The sequence below is a fragment of the Mixophyes fleayi genome, chromosome 5 (genome assembly GCF_038048845.1).
Source record: "Mixophyes fleayi isolate aMixFle1 chromosome 5, aMixFle1.hap1, whole genome shotgun sequence".
Taxonomy (NCBI): Eukaryota; Metazoa; Chordata; class Amphibia; order Anura; family Limnodynastidae; genus Mixophyes; species Mixophyes fleayi.
In genome coordinates, this window is record NC_134406.1 from 188,448,540 (window position 1) to 188,470,801 (window position 22,262).

At 41.1% G+C, this 22,262-nt stretch overlaps 1 protein-coding gene across 2 annotated transcripts in view; it reads left to right on the forward strand.

Moving 5' to 3' along the window:
• Positions 1 to 9,847: 9,847 nt before the first annotated feature.
• Positions 9,848 to 22,262, forward strand: part of SLC66A2 (solute carrier family 66 member 2) — a 69,293-nt gene continuing 56,878 nt past the window's right edge. Inside the window, exon 1 of one of the 2 annotated variants that reach the window (XM_075213186.1) lies at positions 9,848 to 9,964. The gene's annotated coding sequence lies outside the window, so the exon portion shown is untranslated. The remainder of the gene's footprint in view (positions 9,965 to 22,262) is intronic. The other variant, XM_075213187.1, reaches the window with a different exon arrangement.

Sequence of the window (22,262 nt, forward strand, 5' to 3'; positions counted from 1 at the left end):
CTTGTCTGTGTTGTATAAATACATCACTGTTACACTGCCCTGGCAGTGTTAAAAAGTAAAAGAATAGATAAAAGTTAAAAAAAAATAAAATAAATAAAAGCGTGAGGTCCCCCTGCTATTTATGCTTAACCCTAGTGCTGGTCCCGTGAAAATCGGGGAAAAAATTTGCGTGGGTTCCCCCCGATTTTCACTTTACCAGCACTAGGCAAACCAGCCAAGGTTGGCGGCACTATAGCAGGGGGATGCGCGGCAGGGTTCCCCCTGCCATAATGACTAACCAACCCTAGACTGTTCAGCGCTGGGCTGGATTCCCTAGGGAGTGGGGTCCGCTGAAAAAAACTAGCGCCCCCGCCCCCCCCCCTAGAAAGAACCAGCCCAGTGCTGATAGCACTAGGGCTCTTCCTACTACCCCTGGGCTGTGGGTAGTAGGGTAATACGGCACTAAATGGTTAAAAAAAACAAACTGACACCAATTTTGTTTGTGGAACTACAAGTCCCAGCCAGCCAGGTTGCCCTAAAAACTGTGGGCATGCTGTTGCTTGTATAACTACAAGCACCAGCATACCCACGGCAGCCAGGGCATGTTGGCACATGGAGAACCACAAGTGCCAACATGCCCTAACATCCCTGGCTGGCTGGGCCCTGTAGTTCCACAAAGAAAAAAGTTAACAAAACAACAACACCCTCATACAAACCACACATATTTATTAAAAATAAAAAACCCACAATAAAGACACTAACCACATCTATTTATTAAAAATAATAAAACCCAAATACTTACCAATGATGTCTTCTTTCTTCTTCCATTTAGCGCCGTATTACCCTACTACCCACAGCCCAGGGGTAGTAGGAAGAGCCCTAGTGCTATCAGCACTGGGCTGGTTCTTTCTAGGGGGGGTGCCCGCTCGTTTTTTTCAGCGGACCCCACTCCCTAGGGAATCCAGCCCAGCGCTGAACAGTCTAGGGTTGGTTAGTCATTATGGCAGGGGGAACCCTGCCGCGCGTCCCCCTGCTATAGTGCTGCCAACCCTGGCTGGTTTGCCTAGTGCTGGTAAAGTGAAAATCGGGGGGACCCCACGCAAAATTTTTCCCCCATTTTCACGGGACCAGCACTAGTCAGGCAGCACTAGGGTTAAGCATAAATAACGGGGGGACCCCACGCTTTTTTTTGTAAAAAACTTTTATCTATTCTTTTACTTTTTACCAGGGCCAGTGTAACAGTGATGTGTTGACAACTCACTGTTACAACACAGGCGAGTTTGCCAAACACAGGAGTTTGCTAAACGCGGGAGCGTTTACATCGCTCAAAATCGCCAGAGATGACCAGCGATTTTGAACGAGTCTCAAAATAGCAGCTTGATACATTTCCAGTTTTTTTTAAAAAAAAAAAAATCGCGGGTTTACCCGCGATTTCAACACGCTGGCAAACTCGCAGTTTGATACATTTACCCCCTGATGTCTCTCTCTATCTGTCCCACCCTGGTGGGACCTCGAAATGTCTAGTAGAAATTTCCATCATATTTATGTCCCTCAGAAAATTTCCAGCAACATCTTAAATATTATTGGATGAACCTTTTGGACACTAACATTGAACATCTAGAAGACCCTTTATTGTTCTGGGAGACTTCTAAAGTAGTGATAAGAGGGAATACAATGGTCTACATGGCAAATAGGAAGAAAGAAACCAATAAAAGATATCAGTCTCTGGCTCAGCTCTTGCTGGATCAATACAATGAATGTGCCTCTGACCCGAATGAAATTTCCTTAGCCAACTACAAGCAGGTGAAACAAACTCTAGAAAACTTTCTTCTAGCTCAGGCTCAATCAAAAACTTGAGTATTCTAAAAAGCAGATACTACAGATGGGGAAACAAAACCGTCAAACCTTTAGCCAATACGTCCAACCCCTTGAAACACAGAAATCACATAGTAGCTGTTACCAGCCGCGGCGGCCGCGGGCACTGCTGCGACTCTCGATCCCCTGCTGCTGGCGTCCCTACCGTCTCCATGACAACCGGGACATCACCATCTGCTTCTCGGCCCAGGCACGCCGAGTGTCCTGTTAGCACGCCCCAGCAACACAGGGCAGCCAGGCGCGTGGGTTAAGTGTACAGCCTGCAGGCCGATTTATTTTGCCATTTATTAATTAGTCTGGTCTTGAGGCTTGTTACAGGCCAAAGCCCTGATTGGCTGATTCCAGTGTTTTAGGCAGGGAGGGCTTAGCCTCCCTGCCGGTTATAGTGTTCTGTTTCAGTACTGCTGCCTGCTTCTGTTCTGTGTTGGTGTTTAACCTTAGATTGCTTTTTCCCGTGTATGACCTCTGCCTGTTCCTGGACTCTGAATCTTTGCCTGTGACCCTGAACTTCTGCCTGTACCCAGACTCTGAATCTTTGCCTGTGACCCAGATCTTCTGCCTGTACCCGGACTCCGAACCTTTGCCTGTGGCCCTAACCCAGCTAGCGCCTAAGTTCTCCACCTGTGCTCGGTCCACTCCGCAGATCTCTGGCCAGTTCCTACTCCGTGTACTACCTCCTGTACCTGTGCGCTGCCGTGTGAACATAAACTTGTACTACACTGAGTGTAAGTCCTGGAGGCATCTGAGTACCTGTGAGCATAACCAGTCTCTACGGGAAAGGCGGCTGCTATAGGTGAAAACCTCTTCTGCTATAGTTCAACAAGTTTATGCCGCACTGGTTGCCATAACAGTAGCAATTAAAATTAGAGACTCTCCTTTAACCAAACCTAAAGCAATTGCCGAGTCTTTTTATAAATACCATACGGTTTTACGCAACTACTTCCCCTAATGACTCCCTTTAAATAAACTATAACAGGATTTATCCAAACTCACTATTTCACAGGAAGATTAACATAGAAACATAGAATTTGACGGCAGATAAGAACCACTTGGCCCAACTAGTCTGCCCAATTTTTAACCTATGGTAACCTCACACCCTATTTGATCGCTTATTCTTTGTAAGGATATTTTTATGTCTATCCCAGCATGTTTAAATTGCTCTACTGTATTAGCCTCAACCACCTCTGATGGGAGGCTATTTCGCTTATCTACTACCCTTTCTGTGAAGTAGTTTTCCCTCAAATTTCCTTTCAACATACTTCCCTCCTGTTTCAGTGCATGTCCTTGTGTTCTAAAACTTCTCTTTCTTTGAAGAATGTTTCCCTCCTGTCCTTGTTAAAACCCTTGATATATTTGAAAGTTTCTATCGTGTCCCCCATTTCCCTTTTCTACCCCAAACTATACATATAAAGATATTTTAGTCTTTCCAGGTAAGTTTTGTGCTATAGGACATGCACCATTTTAGTTGCCCTCCTTCGTACAGTCTCTAATGTATTTATATACTTGGAGATCTGGCCTTTACAAATGTACATGGTATTCTAGATGAGGCCATACCAATGACACCTGAAATAGTGAGTCCTAGATTCCTGGCAGTTGGTAAATTATCTGCCATTTATACCTTAATGAGCTATCTTTGGTATTTTGCAACAAAGTGAGAAAAAAACTACTAAGGGCAATATCGGCAGCGGACAAAAAATGCACCCTCCAGATGTGGATCCAGAGTTCTTCCCCACACTCAAACTTTTTAAGAAGAAAATATTCTTTATTATGTGAATGGACTGGTTGGAGACATCCCTTCAGAAAGAAAAACTTACTTGGAAATTCTTTGATAAAATTGGAAAGCTAAATTAATACACTATCGACTCCCTTGAGGGAACAACTTTGGGAGTACTTCCACCAGACTATTTGGTACGAAACTAGAGTACACTTGCAGGACCTTCCAATCCACTTCTAATTTATACACACCTTTCCCCTTCTGGTCTCTCTGAGACTCCGGAACCATCACACGATCTCATGGGAATTACTCTTTAGATTCTTGGTGTGAACTGTACACATCAAGGTTGTAGGTTTAAGCATTCATACTTTAGGTACAATGTGTAATTCTAAATATGTACATTTAGAACACTGTGCCTTTTCTTGATAACCATAATCTCCTTTATATGTACCTTTTTTGTTTCTCCTATGTAAATGTCTGAGCTTCTTCAATAAAAATTTGTTTAAAACACCCCTAAAAAACTGGAAAATTAGCTTTACTTACAATATAAATATAAAAAAATATATGATGCAGGCTCAATAAACTGCAACTGTATGTAACAGTATAAATATCCCATAAATAATGATTGGTGCAATGACAGAACTGTATGAAAAATAAAAAACCTTGCAGACCATTAACGCGCGTTGGTTGCAATGCACATATCCACAATACATTCTTTTATAATTGTGACTCCTCCCACAGCCTTGGGTAACTGACAGGCGACACTCCCACTTTGCCTTTAAAGGACGTCTCCTCAGGTGCTTTGTAACTCCTGTTCATTACAGACCCCTATCAGCTCTGCTGTTAACTGTGGAAATAAAACACTTCAAAGCATGGAAGTTAAAAAAAATATCACACGTTTACATTTACCTTATCACATGTCTCAGGCCTGTACATAACAGAACCCAAGTGCAATGCTATACCTGTTGCCTGGTCTGCAGCCTTAAGCTGCATATTCCCCTGGACCTCACCTGTCCCTATGCAAGAGAGGTGTGGCAATTAGCCCTCTTTGCAATTATATATATATATATATATATACAATATGTGCTGGTTTTTTTTTGCAAAATTGCTCAGAAAAGGACCCCAGTGAAGGTGAACTCCTCTGGTACACAACCAGCCCTGAGAAAGTCACGTGATCGTGACGAAATGCGTTGGCCGATACGCCCACATCCGGAATACTGACGTGCGCTCCACGCTGGAACGCACGCCATACTAGCCAATACCCGAACACAGCAGCTGTGCAACGGAGTTCACCTTCACGGCGTGCGACACAGGAACATTTCACACCAACTGCACGTATCTGGAGCTACCTATGTAGCATTTTTTATGCACTTTGCAACACAAAGATTTACCTTCGGCTGACCGTAAACGCTTTATGACTCACAACTACGCTGAAGCATATATATCTATATGTCCGCTCAGATACTGGCAGGGTCGATATCCAGAACATTGATATGTTATCTCACTCCTTCCCCCCCCCACCCCCCCCGTTTTAATCACTGCAACAAAATGCATCTGATGTTCTCTTATTGCATTTTGTCCCCATTTTATTCTATTTGTGTTTTTTATACTTTGTTTTATACCGTGTTTTCTCTTTGTATTTACACCTTGCATTTATACTGTATACAATATGCCTCATAATTAAATGTCTGCATGTTTATCTACATTATCTTGATCATCCTTATAGCCTCCAAGTATCTATCGTCCAGACTTTAGCGCTGTTCCATCCCACTGCATTTATTAGGGAGTGGACTCTCCCCCTTTTGATCTAGCAGCTCAGTCTGGGCAATCTGTCTCATATACATTTTCATCCCATTCCCGCTGTGCGCACCCGCCTTCCTCTGCTAAATCCAGAAAATAGTGCATAAATGATTTGCTGACATTATCATCTGAAGGTGCCCATCAGTGTTATGTAATAGATTTGTAAAATAGTGGAGAATTTCAATATTCTTGAAAAAATCCTCTGTAATACCACTTTCATACTGCATACCCAGCAATATCCTGGGTATATGAAGCCAGGATATTGCCGGGGGACAAGGCTCCCAGACTGGCAAAATCCCAGGTCGACCAGGTTAGACCCGGGTATGCCCAAAAAGAAAATGATAAATTGAAAAAAAAAAGAATAAAAAAAAGTCATCTATACCTTAGCATTTCCTCCACACTGACTGTCCGGCAGGTTACATGAAGAAATTACGTAATTCTTATTGGCCAGGGAAAAAATTATGCATTTAAAGCGGCAATAGCGGATCCTACGTCTGGGTTACATTATACATGCATAGGGTCCGCTATTGCAGCTTTAAATGCATTATTTTCTCCCTGGCCACTAGGAATGAGGTAATTTCTTCATGTAACCTGCCGGACAGTCAGTGTGGAGGAAATACTAAGGTATAGAGACCTTTTTTTAAAATTCATCTTTTTTTTTTTTTTTTTTAAACTCTAGTCGGTGAGACCCGGGTTGAAAAACGGAATTACCCCACCAAAAGTCCCAGGTCTAATTCCCCGGTCATCTGACCCGGGAATTAGACCAGAACTCTTTCATACTAAGCCTCAACCCGGGTCATCGGGGCTTGCCCCGGCAAAAACCCAGGTTTTTGAGGCAGTATCAAATGGATATAATTGTATATGGGTAGACTGTTGGGAGTTTATTTAACCAGTGTGATGATGAGTTATTGATGTAGGGAGCTTGTTGTAACCTGTGTAGCGGTACTGTAAAATCCCATCCTAGAAAGGGCAGACCCTTCAGAAGTGTTGAGTGCTAAGTCAGGGCTTTTTGAGCATTGCAAACTCATTACTAAAGCTAATAAACATCAAGCTGTTCAGTTCAGAATGACTTAGAAAAACATACAATCTGTAATAGTATAATCCTCGCCCGTAGTTTTACAAGCTACAACTTGTTCATGAATAATTGACTGGAAATCTTATTAAAAATTAACATTGCATTGTATAACTATAGATAACAAGCAAAGTTGTGGCAGGTTTTTTTCCCCCCAGGAAACGTTTACATTAAGGATAGTTTATAAACCGCAAACAATGTGGACCAGCACTGATTCTTTACAAGAGTGCCTACTTGCCCACCTAACACATTTGCAAGATGCACACCACTTCACAATTCTTCAAGCTCCCTCTGGGAAATCTATCTGCGCCTTCCTTTGTGATTTTGCGAATGCACCAAATGTTATGTGGTGGGAAAAAAGTCAGTTCAAAGTCCAACCTGCTAATACTTTAGGAACACCCCATTTATTAATGTAAACCTTTCAGTTTTCTCTTAAAAATGCTGCCGGCTTATCCTTATTTATGTATTCAATAAATCTTCAGAGACAGTAGCCATTAGGACTAGCTTTCTTACATGCTACTTTCATGTGTTTGAAGCACACTTCACAATGCAGTTTGCACAAGTGTGACTAGATGAAAAATGTGAACCAATCAAATTATAGGCCGATTATTGGACGAAAACCGTGTAGTGTGTACCCAGCTTTAGAAAGTATCTATTGCTCTCAGCATGTGGTTTACAAATGCAAATTGTTTACTACTAACTGAATCAATAACAAAGTACTTTGCTCCCAAAGGAGTCTCCTCAAACACATTTCCGACTCTGCATAAAAACAAAAGGTGCATGTCGTTGCCAATGTGTCCTTATAAGCCGCATCATAAACAAATCATCATCATCATTTATTTATATAGCGCCACTGATTCCGCAGCGCTGTACAGAGAACTCATTAACATCGGTCCCTGCCCCATTGCAGCTTACAGTCTAAATTCCCTAACATACACACACACACAGACAGAAATAGAGAGACAGACTAGGGTCAATTCTGATAGCAGCCAATTAACCTACTAGTATGTTTTTTGGAGTGTGAGAAGAAACTGGAGCACCCGGAGGAAACCCACGCAAACACGGGGAGAACGTACAAACTCCACACAGATAAGGCCATGGTAGGGAATTGAACTCATGACCCTAGCGCTGTGAGGCAGAAGTGCTAACCACTTAGCCACCGTGCTGCCCATGCACTGGTGGCCCTGACCCTTAGTATTCACACTGGCTTTTGGAGTCTCCAAGCCATGAATACACAGCTGACAGAGCATTGGGTGCAGATAACAAGTCCGGGTTATGGTTCTACACTCAAGTTATTATGTCTGCGGAACCTCACCAGGTATCTGTATGGGAATGTCCCTGCTTGGGCAAATTAACGTCTTCTTTAGAGTGGCTGCTTCCATCACACTCCCTCACCCATATTCTTCAATAGTGACTCCTTACAGACAATTAGTGGAACCTTCCTAATGCACTTGGAAGCTCTCACAAGCAGGACCCTTCTCTACTCTCTGTCCCATGTCTGCACTTTCTTCATCAATCCTGTACATCCTTGTTCTGTTTCTTTGTATGATATGTGATACTGACTGTCTGGTGCCTTATAAATATATGAGGATAAGATATAGCCGGTCTTATACCTACGCAAAGATAGTATAACAATTTTGAAATTTAAACAGAGCTGAGGTCTGGGTATTTCAAACAATAATACGAGGCGGTGCAGCTCAATTAGTACATTTTATGGAACAATCCTGGACTCACCAGAGTATGGACGTTAATAGAGTCTGAAAGTCCGGGGATGCCCTCTCCTTCTTCTGGCTCCCACGATCACAGTGCCCAAAAGTCACTTTATGAAAATCTGACAATCCCCCCATTCCTTACCAATATGGGACTATGCCAACTATTTACCTGCTGTATCCTCCCACTCTAAAACAATCCAGTTTCCACTGAGTCCCTGGCTGGCAAGTGGCATTAGATATATAAATGACTTAACCCAGGGCAATGGTTCTCCCCTCTTTACAGACCTCCAAACTAAATGTGTGATTCCCAATAAAATATTTCCCAGTACCTACAACTTAGACATTTTCATAATGACATAAAGACTGTCCTTTCCACCTGAAGTCGTAGACAGTTGTAACTATCATAAGGTCGGATTCGGAGCATGCACAGAGCTATTTTATGCAAGATACGCTACACAAATGGACATATATCTGAACATGAATCAGGCCCATAGTATCTCCTGACACCTAGTTGCAGAATGGAAACAATCCAATCCTCTTGAATTCCATTAAGACAGGATCTGGCACGTCAATAAAATGGAGTACATGACAAGTATAATAAAATACTGAAAATCTTTTGACCAAACATGGAGTCCATGAACTTCATTCTTCGTCTGTTCCCCATTTATATCTCTGGAGTCATCATCAACATTTATTTATATAGTGCCAACATATTCTGTAGTGCTTTACAATTAGGGACTTTCCTTTCCCTCTCCTCCCCTTAACATCAACAGTCTGCCACATAGTCCCCCCTTCTTCTTTACCTTTTTCCCTATCCATACCTAAAATCAATCCCTATAAAAAGTTGTTCTGCTCACTCAAGATAAACCAAATCCTCTCTGAATGACTGATGGGCAGAACCCATGTTTGAAGCACCATGATTATAAAAATTGAATAAACTTCACAAACAAAAAATTAAAGGATATACGGCTGTGGGAAAGAAATTATGTTAAGTAATAAAAAACTACCCTCCCCTTAGATTGTACGCTCCTTCCAGCATGGCCTCCTCTCCTCCTGTTCTCCACCACCTTAACTCTGCTCTCCAGCTCCTCGTCTCTTCTGTGAAGTCCTTCTGCCCCTCTCGCTACCCCGATGGGGGCACTCACCTTTCATCTAGCTGTACTTTGAGCTTCTGAGTTATTGTGCTTCTTGTTAACTGTACCGTGCTGTCTCACCCTGTACGGCGCTACGGATACCTAGTGGCGCCTTATAAATAAGAATGAATAATAAAAATAATAATAACTGCAGTAAGGCAGAACGATAAACTTTGAGCAACCAAAATATACTTCATCATACAGAAAAATGAGCCCTTCCTCTTCACTCCCTCCCCAGTAACCTGCAGAACAACCTTCTTATGGAGGTCTATATTGGTCACCAGCAGGAGGCGCAATGATCTAACGTTCCGGCACTGTTCCGCATTTTTAAAAAAGTTGCATACTAGTACTATCAACTATTGTATATGTACGAATTTAAATATTGAAACATCCGTATTTCCGCGGATGAGATGACATGAGGTTCCTCTGTGTCAGGATATACAGCCACGTGTGACTAGCCGGGTGTCAGACTCACACCTGGACATTCTACTTCCTCTGTTAGCTCACGCGGCGCTCCTTGTGACGTCACAATGCCGCGGCCACACCCCTCCGCCCGGGGCTCCAATCAGATGTGCAGAGTGAGAGGATGGGGATGAGTCGCAGTGCTGGGTATTGCTAAGCAGATAAGCTGCTCAGACTGCTAGATCCCCGCAGCCCGCAGGATGACAGCTCATCCGGGGTAAGTTCATAAAATGTCATCATGATGGTGGTAAGTGCCTGGATGTCTGGTGTGATTGCTGTTGTGTTACCTTGATAAGAGCACCGACTGGCTGTCTGTAATATAGTAGTCTCTGGGATATGTGGATGTTGCTGGGGTTCTATTATATCTGCAGCTTTGGTAATGCATGCTCAGTAGGCTGTCTGTCACTTCATATATTTATCCATTCTTTCTGACTGACCAGAATTTGGGTATTTTGCTCCCAAATCCTACTGCCCCCTTACTAGTTGCAGAAGTATTCTTATCATGACTCTATTTGTGGTGGGAGCTTAAACGTGTATCTGAAACTAAGCATAAAATAGAATTAATGGGCAAAGCCAAGTTCACATCTTTTAACTATACTGTATGTGTAGTCAGTAGTATGAATGTTTGCTATTGATTTATGCATTTAAGTAATTCCTATGGAAAAGTGTTTGTACTATGAAATATCATTAGTAGAGATGCTCAGAATTGTTCCAAATTGGTTATTTAATTGTTTTTTTTAAATTGGTTCCAAAGTTGGAAAATTTGTTATAAATTCTTATTTAGATGCTCTAAAATGCTTTAGCTAAATTTAAATGCAGTTAACAGGTTTAAACTTGTTTAGTCTTAAATGGCCTAATTGTATTATTGTTTTTCTTGGAAATTAGAATTTCACTCAAGCTTTGAACTTGAACACAGTACTGTTTGTTGTTCAAACTAAAAATACACACATATATATATATATATATATATATATATATATATACATATATACACTAAAGAATGTAGTCTCTCAAGCTCAAAGTGTTAACATTGTATAGTTTAATGTCTTGTGTTTAACTACAAACTTGAACCAGGGTCATCAAGCTCAAATTGTACCAGCCCCAAATTCACAAGAAATGTCAATGTACAAGCTTTAGGCTCTCAACAGCCAAATTCAAGCAGTTTGAATAATTTGAGTATCTTTAGTCAGTAATACCACTGTTGTACTACCCAATGGTTTAAGGAGGTTTACAGATTTCTCTAAATTCAGCTAAAATGGCGAAGGATAGTTAATACATTTAGGGGTATATTTACTAAACTGCGGGTTTGGAAAAGTGGAGATGTTGCCTATAGCAACCAATCAGATTCTAGCTGTCATTTATTTAGTGCATTCTACAAAATGACAGCTAGAATCTGATTGGTTGCTATAGGCAACATCTCCACTTTTTGAAACCCGCAGTTTAGTAAATCTAGCCCTTAGTGTTCTTCCCTGCACCTATTTTCTGGGTGCTCCACCTGGCTGTTTTTCCCTGCTACTTGGCTCTTGGAGCCCAACAGAGTACTATTATAATAGAATAAACCATTGTTTCTCCTATTAAAACAGGCACTTAATGAGTGCTACAGCCAGCAGTGTGCGTTAGACCACTAACCACCAGTCTGACCAATCCTGACAGGTGTGGGCAATAACCTCCCAACATTTTTCAATATAATTGGAAAGCATTACAACCAGGGCCAGTGCTAGGGTCCTTGGCGCCCTAGCCACATTTTCAAAATCGCCCCCCCCCCCCCCGTCTTTTCTTACCTTAACTTGCCTCCTCTCTACTCCGTCTGCTCCCCTCCACTCACTGACACTGTCGGGCCGTGATGATGATGTCACGGCCCGACAGTCAGTGAGTGGAGAAGACGGAGCAGAGAGGCGGCGGTGGTGATGATCAATAGTCCCTCCCCCCCCCTCCCTGTGGATGTATCTGAAGCTGTGCGGCGTCCGTGAAAGGTATGGTCAGCGGTCGCCGCACAGTTTTAAAGAAATTTTTAATCTGTGGTGCCCGGCGCCCTAGGCAACTGCCTAACCTTGCCTAATGGGAGCGCCGCGCCTGATTACAACAGCCCCCTCCCGGCTACTTCTTAATGCCACCCGGCTGGCAAAAATGTTAGGGGAGGACACTGATGTTGAATTAATATTCTAGTTACACAATGTCTGGACAAACCTTGGGGGTCCTGCGGTTGTGACTATGGTGGAGAGAGATGGAGCAATGGCCCCTTCCGCATAGGATTATGGGCAGTGTAATGTGGCTTCTGAGACCAATAGCTTCCTATTGGTCTGTGTGGTCAAACCCTTCCTAGGTGGTACTTGCAGCCTGGTGGGGGATCCATTTGATCACGCTGCCATAGGCTGCATGCACAGCCTATGGCTATAGCTGCATCTGGGCCTGAGATTATGCTGGCAGTGAGCTGAATAGTATAGCAAAGTGTATGGTGAAAAAGTAATTCACATGAATAAAGCAAATCTGAAAATAGCACAGTTTTATGGTATTTTTCTACTTTATTCTTGTAGTTTGGTGATATGGCCTCCAGAAGTGTACATAGCACTCAATGTGAGATCTAAACAGTGGCCGATAAAATGTTAACATACCCACCCTCATCCTGCTACAAATACCTTTTTTTAACTGCCAATTAATTTTTTCCAGCATACACTAGTTAATTCGGATGACCCACTGGCTTAATTCTTGTTCTTAGTATTATCCAGAATAAACATGATATATAAAAGTTAGTACTGTGGATCTTCGATATATCCCCGCTGATGTCCCTTTTATATTATTGATTTTCTGTACTCTCCATAACCGTAAAATTCAAGTTGTGGTTCCATGGAGTTGGCCATGTGGTACGAGCCAACAGGAAGTTAATAGCTCTGAAAATGGTCCATGGAATGTATTCGGTTTGTCATAGCTGATTCTAGGCTAAGAGGTATTGATCAGAAAAGAAGTACAGGTTAGATGCTTGCCAGGAATTACTGATGAGGAAGATAGTAGACATGTGGTAAAGATTGTTGAAATTGTGTGTCAAGATGGAGAGGTAGATGTTGGTATTAATGATTTATGCATAAGTGATGTTGGAAAATTGCAGAAAACTATTTGTCTGTTGGCATAGGAGCCTGGGCAATGTACTGTGTGTTATTTGTTGAAGTTTTGCCAGGTCATAAGATGGAAGAAAATGGGATGCTGCTCAGTAGACATTTTCTCACTTGCTTGAAGAAATAGTGCACGGATAAAGAGTTTAGATTTGTCAGTCATGACATTGCAGTTTAGAAAAATAAGCCATTGTTCAAATGAGACTGCTTGCATACTACTAGTAATGTATAAATATGTTTTTAGTGAGACGTTCAGATGTTTCATTAGTGGTTATTTAAACTACTTAATGAGGGCCCTGCAAAAATGATTGATCCCTCTTCTCCCCCAATGATGATAAATTGTATCGGTAATCCTCAATATTTATTGATAAAATAATAATTATTAATTATTATAATAAATTATAATTTAATAATTTTGTAATGAATCAATTAACCTACCATAATGTTTATGGAGTGGGAGAGGAAACCGGAGCACCCAGAGGAAACACATACAAACTCCACACAAATAAGGCCCTTTTTAGAAATGAAAATCATGACCCCAGCACTGTGAGGTAGAAATGCTAACCACTGTGCCACGGTGTGCCCATGGTAATAGTGGCAGAATATGGAAAGTGGTATAGTATGCAAATGGAAAACTCTTTGAACTTCTTTCTATCATGTTAAGGGATATCTTGTAGCTATTACGGGGTCATGGTACAATGATAACAATCACCTGGGCACAATTAATTCCGGTTTAGAAAAGACAGAGTAGGGAAAAAAAGGGAGTGGAGTTGCTTTATATGTAAGGAGTGAGAGAAGATCCAGTATAATACAGGGCAATGCAGATAGGATTAACAGTATTTAGTTAACTTGAAACTGGTGACATAAAGTTTTTTGATTAAGAACAATTTGTAGAACATCAGGACAAGATTAGGAACAGGATAGATTATTCATTGACAAAACAACTGAGATGTCAACAAAAGTCAAAGAGGTACTTATAGAAGCTTTCAAAATACTGGGCGTGGACTGGAATCTGCCAGAAATGCAGGTTGTATTGCTTGCATGTGGCACATCTTAAGCAATTAGGGGTCTAGTGTCCATCAGTCAGTGTGGTTCGATATACAGGCAGCAGTAAAGTAGGGGCCAAAAGGTTTTAGGGTCTGATCCATTAAGGAAAGTTAAGGAAAAAATTGAGCAAGTTTTCTTACTCAAGTTTTCTGGACAAAACCATGTTGCAATGCAAGGGGTGCAAATTAGTTTTATTTTGCACGTAAGGAAAATACTGTCTGTTTTTTGTTTTTTTCATATAGCACACAAATAAATACTTGATGGCTTAATAGTACACTGAAATTTAAAGTTGATCTAGGACATGCCCTACCCGAAATATAAATCTGCCATCACATTTTAAATCTTTCCTCCCTCCAATGCAACATGGTTTTGCCTTACTTATTTACCTTTGCTTAACTTTCCTTAATGAATCATGCCCTTGGTTCTTAGGAAGACTGACTTAAGTAAATGAGAAATCCTTTGTGAATGTCTGACAGGGCAAGGAATTGATAGCTGGGTGCAGGAACAGTGACATAAACTAAAAAGGCATTATTATTGGATTATATTACTGAATGCAAGAGAACTGTGTGCCAGATATGGTAGAAAAAAGGAAGGGGACTGCGGTGCTGTATGTGCTAAAAAAAACTGCATGTAAGAAATATAGACAAACAGTCTTATGAGGATAAAAAAGATGCATGTACTGCTAGTCTGCAAAAGACTAAATAAATAGCAATAAAATGTCTAAAGCACAAATTAGATTGCACTGTTAGTTTTAAAAATAAAACAACAAAAAAACAAAAATGTGACAAACGCTCTTTATGTACATTGGTGAAAGAAAACCAAAACAAAGGGAGGAGGAATAGTTAGGCTAAAACTGGAGGTGGTGGGTAAGTTGAATGAGACTGTCAGATCTAAAATCTGTTCAGAGTTTGCCTAGTGGTGTCAAGTATATCTGGGAGCGCTTCAGTAACAGCTGGAGAGAATAGACACAGACCAAGTTCTTATATGCATGAAATATTCTCTGTTTAATATCTCAAAGTTACAAGTTTTTATAGCATTCTGAATATATGTAAATCCGATGTCATATGCATACAATAGTCTATGGGATGCGCTGCGGATTAACTATCTCACTTATTCTTGAAGTTTCTAGCTTCCTCCCCCTTCTAGGCCAGTTGTGTCAATTATTCTTATCTATGTCTTGTTAGTTACACCTCAAGGCCGTGAGCTTACATCTTGGAAAACTGCATTTCAGCAGAAAATGAATAACCTTTTTTAAGCAACTAAAATATATGTAAGTTACAAAAATGGTTGAACACAGGCTTCATGAGCCCTTAACAAAAAATCATATTTATCAAGACAAAGAAATTGCAGGCAGTCTAACTATTTTTGCTCTGTATTTATTGTTGAGAATTCAAAGGGGTCATCTACACTAGGGAGGAGACATATACCCTACAGTATTCTAGACCTAAGTATCTTTACTACAGAAGAGCGGTTACTTGAACTCTCACAATTAAAATAGATAAGTCAGATTATACCACCTGGCCTCGTTAACTAAACTTTCTAACAAATCACAGTTGACAGGCATTATTGCAGGTGATTGAAGGATGACAAATGTAGTACTAAAACACAAAAAGGCAGTAAGAAATCATATAACAAACCTGAAATCAATAGCAGGGAGAAACAAATGTATATTGATTAAGACAGTATAGTGGAATAAAGTAATTTAATTTTAAATTCAATGCATCAAAGTGTGATATAATGCATTCAGAATGAAGCAATTTTAAAGCAGAATCAAGTTAATGGTGATGTAAGCAGTGGTTATATAGCAAGAGGGTGGCTATTTACTATTTATAGGCCACTGTTGGGGCCTCACCCTTATTGCCATGTAGACTTTTGGAGGACCTATCGCCAAAAAGACATTAAGAAAATAGAGAAAAATAATAGAAGACAGAAAAATAAGAGGATTTATAACAGACCTGTGGCTCTCCAGGTGTTGTGAAACTACATGCCCCAACATGCTTTGCCAGAAGATAGCCCACTGACAGCTGGCAGGGCATGCTGGAGAGCCACAGGTTGGTCAGGCCTGATTTATAACAAGGAGATATGCTTTGAAATTCATGGAAGGAACAGTGAAAGGGATGATAACATATGGAGGAACAATTTTTTTTTTTGCTCCCTAGAAAGGGCTATAGATCAACAGAATAGCCTCCCAGCAGTTGTGGTAGGGAAGTGTACAGTGTAAGAAATCAAGGGTGTATGGGGCAAACCTATTGCTATTGTTAACAGACTAGATAGACTAACTTAAGAAAATGTTAAGAAAAAAGAAAGAGAACCCAACCCCCAAATAAAAAAAAAAAAAAGCAGTCTAGATAGACTTGTAGAGTTCCTTGTTTAATTGTTTCTTTTTTGTTTTGATGAGGCAACATGTATTATTGTGTAACTTGGGATTCAACACTGCTACATAAGAGGAGTCCTAACCATATACTAAGAAGCTAAAAATAGGACTTGTTAATGATATTTGTAGCAAGTTAAGAGTAAAATATAGGACAAGTTGCCTTTGCAAAATCTAAGAAGTTTATACTCCATGTCAGTTAAGCAAATTTATAGTAACAAAACAGCAACACAGGGAAGGGGGTGTGAAAGAAGATCAAGGTAAAGGGGTGAAAGAATACAAGAGGAACCTCAGGGATCAGAAGCCTAGTCGTTGGTGGTGGTGGAAATGCAGGTTTTCCTTGTTTTCTATGTCTATAGAAATGTCTAAATATTCAGTCTCAAATCAGAAACACACAAAATACCTCTACACCAGAAGCAAAAAGACATCCATCATCTTGCCAGTAGTGCTCCTCCCCTTGTAAACTTTCTTACCAGAATTGTGTATTCTGCACACACTGTATTCTAAGGAGAGAAGCAATAATGTCTGTGTCCGTTTACTATTATTTACACATGGGTTAGTATTACTCTCTTGTATCATACAGGAATGTGTAACGCTTTAACTGTCTTTAGTGGCAGTTGAAGTAGTAAAAACAAAGTCTTGTCTATAACCATGTTTGGGTTATACGCCTCGGGCTAGAGTCACGTGAACTACAGCGCTCCCACATTTTCTCATTGTAAATGTTTCTATTATATTTCGTGCTTATGTATATATAAATCTGTGTGTGGATATGTGTGTATGTTCTATATAGTACCAAGTTGCGCACTGGTATTCAGTGGAAATGGTTATCTTCAGTTCTTATTTTTGTCAGATGTTATTGTTGTAGTTATTTGACCATATACTTTAAAATTTACCTTAATTACTGTGCCCACTTTATCTTAAACTATCAAAATGCAACCCACACGTTTGTTAGAACCAAATATGTGTTTTTACTAAGGGGTCTATTTATGACCCATCGCATATTTATCACGTTAATTATCATTCCTTATCAATATGTATCTCCAAAAAACATGAAAGAGCGCAAACTTAAAATCAATACATTACAATTTAATATTCATTGAAAAAATTAAAACCTGTACATCATCATCATTTATTTATATAGCGCCACTAATTCCGCAGCGCTGTACAGAGAACTCATTCACGTCAGTCCCTGCCCCATTGGAGCTTACAGTCTAAATGCCCTAATACAGACCGACAGACAGACAGACAGAGACTAGGGTCAATTTTGATAGCAGCCAATTTTAACCTACCAGTATGTTTTTGGAGTGTGGGAGGAAACCGGAGCACCCGGAGGAAACCCACGCAGACACAGGGAGAACATACAAACTCCACACAGATAAGGCCGTGGTCGGGAATCAAACTCGTGACCCCAGTGCTGTAAGGCAGAAGTGCTAACCACTAGGCCACTGTGCTGCTGTACATACATATGAATGGGTGAAAAACCATGACCTAAAAATAGAGCAATGAGCACAGTCCAAATCCTTGGTGTTATCCATATAAAATCGATTAATCGTGAGACACAGTCCACATGTGAAATGACTTATGTGTAGATGCCAAATTACCAATCCAATATCAGCTGGCTTAAATGACAGAGCATAGCTTTGGGGTTTTTAAAACATGTAGGTCAGAAACCTGGGACAAACATGCCTGCCCAAAAACACTATTCTGGTGGTTTTGTCACACCCTCCCATCCCCTGTTTCGACCTAGGGAGTGGAACACTTGTAGCCTCTAAACAGAAGATACAATAGAATGCATCTGTGTTAGCTAGTTGTGTACCGGACCTATGTTCAACTGTAAACATAACATTTTGCAAAGCTAAAAACTATGTCTGTCCAACAGGTAAGATATCGGAGCGTCTAATGCCCACTTAATGGCCAACGTTTCCTTTTTCACAATGGCATGCCTGTTCGTGTTCATTGAGTTTTCTACTCAAATAAATTATAGGGTGCTCCTCCCCATCTCTTGTTTTTGGACAATACAGCACATACTCCTAAATTTGAGGCATTCGTCTGTGCGACAAATTCTTTTGATAAATCTTGTATAATCAACACAGGTTGCGTACATAACGCCATCTTTAATGCCAGAAAAACTTTTTCTACCTCAGGGTTCCACTTCACCATATTAGACTGCCTTTCTTTGGTAAGGTCTGATAGTGGAACTGTGGTGGTGAAATTAGGAATGAACTGCTGGTACTACCCTGTGATCCCCAAAAAGGCTCTCGTCTGTCTTTTATACACAGGACAGGGCTGGTTTTGGATAGGTCAGTTTTATTCAATTGGGGCTTAACCAAACTTTTTCCTATGGTGAACTTAGGAACTTTTTCCAGCACTAAGCAATATTTCTTGGCTTGGCTGCTAGCACTGCCCTTCTGATTGAGTCCAACACTCCTTGAACTCTAAGTGAGAGTCCCAGTCTGGACTGTGAATCACAACATCATCCAGATAGGCAGCTGCATACTGTCTGTGGGACTTCAGTCTTAGCCATTGCACGCTGGAAGGTTGCTGGGGCCCCATGTAACCCAGACAGCAACACCTTATATTGATAGAGACTTTCTGGAATAGAGAAGGCTGTTTTTTCTTTTGCGCTGCCAGTCACTTGCCAATAACCCTTTGTCAGATCCAGTGTGGTGAGACATCTGTCTGTTCCTAGCCTTTCTATCAGCTTAGCCACACAGGGAATGGGGTATGCATCAAACTTGGACACTGTGTTCATCTTACAGAAATCGTTTTACAGAAGAGTAGGTTTCCATCTGGTTTCAGGATTAGAACTATGGGGCTGGACCACTAACTGTTGGACTCTTCTAGAACACTGAGGTCTAACAGTTTTGTTTAACTTTCTTTAAAACAGCCTCTCGTTGGACTTCAAGTATTCTATATGATTTTAGATTGACTTTGACCCTTGGTTCTGTGACCATGTCATGTTTTATTATGGCCGTTCACCCCGGAAGCTCTAAAAATATTTCCCTATTTCTTATGAGGAACACTTTAGCCTCATTCTTTTGAGCAGTTGACATTTTCTCTGACACTTTTACTTCTGTAAGTAAACTGAGTTGGGTTACTGGTTGACAAGGTTCAGCTGCAAAGGCTAACCTATCCTTTCAGGGTTTTATTAGGTTAACATGGTAAATGTGTTCAGGCTTTCTTTTACCCGTCCGGTACACTTTTTATAGTTTAACCTCATTCACTTTCTCCCTGATCTCATACAGGCCATGCCATTTTGTTTTCTACCGTGGGGACCAATATAAGAACTCTGTCTCCAGGGACAAATGTTTGTACCTGGGCTTTACACCCTCTGTTAAGCTTTTTGGGCCTATTCCATGTGCTCCTTGACAATGGGCACCAATCCTATTATGTATCTGAGACACATGTTCAATAACACTTTTAGAAGTAGTGGGTTGCCCTTCCTACATCTCCTTTGCCACATCCAGAAACCCTCTGGGCTGTCTCCCATGTAGAAAATGGATAGAACCCTGTAGAGATCTGAGGAACTTCTCTAATGGCCAGTAATAAATATGGGAGCAAATTATCAGAATTTTTCCCATATTATATACAAACTTTTTTTTATCATGCATTATAAGGTTTTGTTGAACCTGTCTACCAACCAATCAGTCTGGAAAGGGTAAACGGATGTCCTGAGGTAAGCAACCTTAAACATCACATTTCCTTTATGATTCTAGACATAAAAGGGGTACCTTGGTCAGTCAGGATTTCTTCAGTTATGATATTGGTTGAGATGTTGCGCAAAGGGTTGGCCTCGGATACCCGGTAGCATAATCTATTATCACTAGGATATACTGATGCAGACTTTAACAAGACCCCAAGAAGATCCATGACTACCCTGTCAAATGGGACTATCTATAATAGTCATGGGCACAAGTGGGCTCCTGAAATGGGGTCTGGGTGCATGGGACTGGAAGAACAATATTTTGACACCTCTTTATGCACTCCTGGTAAAAAGAACTGTAAAATCCTCTCAGTCTTTTTTTCCGCTCCTAAGTTTCCTGCTGTGATGTGACCATGAGCTAGGTCTAATATAGTTCTCTGATATGACTGAGGAGCTGCCAACTGTTCTACCATGCACTCACACCTTTTTGTCATTTGGTACAAAAGCTCATTACAAATGGCCATGTTTGGTTACACAAGCCTGTCGCATTGTCTCTGGCTTTTATGAGGGTGGGGTCTTTTAACTGTTCTGACGCAAACAGCTCCTTCCTCACATCTAGGTTAGTCATACTTTCAGCTCTGTCTACATCTTTTCCTTGCCCCGTAGGAGGTAACTCATTTTGACCCTCATCATCATTGCTATTTCCTCAGTCATACTAGCAAATGGAAATTGCTCTGCCAGAGGACCATTGGTGCAGTCAAACTGCTCTATACCATTCACACCTGGGACCATACGGGTTTCCTGTAACTTCCAAAGATGTTGAAAATGTTTATTATAGTATCAAGCATCTAGTAAGGGCAACAGTCGAACCACAAAAGGTTTCAATATTCACCTCATCAGTGGCATAATGCTGGGTGTCACCTTGTATACAAGTTACACCAACAGTTGTTTGCTGGAATTTGAGAGAGAGAGATTCAAATCTGTGCTGCATCACATGTCTGCAACAATTAGCAATAACGTGCCCTGGCATACCACACATTTAAGACACATTCTTGTCAAGTCTGTTGTGTGGCAGGGATCTGCCTGGCCTAGTGCCAGCAGTCTCTTTATTTTGACATCCAACCTCCCAGCACCCTTTTTCCACGGAACAGTCTTACCAGTGTTACTGAAGTGCGCTGTTGTGGATCTAAGGGTCGCTGTGGTGCATCCACCAACTTGTCAGCTGTCTGAGGGTCTCCGTGGCTCACTAACTTGTGCAAAACCATGGGCAGATACCTTAAATAGTGGTCCATGACAACTCTTCAATCATATGCGGACCGGTTAATGTCTCCGGCTGTAATCATTTTTTGGTTAGGTGGATAAGGTTGTGCATTTGTGAGCGAGGAGGCTTGTCCATGGAGTAAACCTAGCGGTGACCTCTAACAGACAGCATAACTCCCAGGCAAGTCAGGATTTCAGTCTTTAGCTTTTGTAGTCCTGAGCATTTCCAGTGCTTAAATCAAAGTCGGATTTTTGAGGTTCTCCTGCAAGAAAAGCTGCCAACTGGACGACCTACTGTTCTTTAGGCCAACTCTCATGCACAGCGGTTCTCTCAAAGGTGGCCAAAGTAATTTTTTTTAAAAAAGTGACTAGCTCTGGAACGGGAGATAGTCACTAAACTGGAGGTCATGGTGATCTATTGTACGACCTCAGTTAAGGCTTTCATGATCTTCACACTATTGCCTGTGGTTTTCATCAATGACCAAATGCTGCACCCTGGTAGCTTCCTGCTAAACCGATGTAGCCTGTAGTAAGGCTTTAACTACGTCTTGGAGGCTAGATGGGCCAAGTGGTTCTTATCTGCAATCACATTCTATGTCTTCCATGTTTTCTGGTTTTATCGGCAGCTTCGTAGCTGTTTTTACCCAGGACATGTATCAACACTGTTTTTCAAAAAGAAGGGTCTGGCCCTTTAAACTGTAACAGTTTCCACAACCGTGCAGACCAGGCACCACTTGGACTTGCCTTTTTATGTGTCCAGCATGTGCCATGCTGTAAAAATTCTCTGTAGTGTATCACTCCTGTGACTTTGCTTTCCAAGCACACAGGCTTGCTGCTGCTGCTCTCAATATGTGCAGTTCTTGTGCTCACTTTCTCCACCAGGTTGTAGCCGGGTTAGGGTAACAGGTGCCATCTCCTGGGGTAGATGATAGTATACAGCAGCCGAGAAATCACACAAGTCTAAAGATTTGGTACAGATGGCTCAGCCAGTTTTATTTATCAAACAAAACTAAAGAAAAACTTAAAAATAAACACCTTGTCTGTCTTGTACTAACTAAACACAAGTTGGTTCTGACTGTCAAACTAT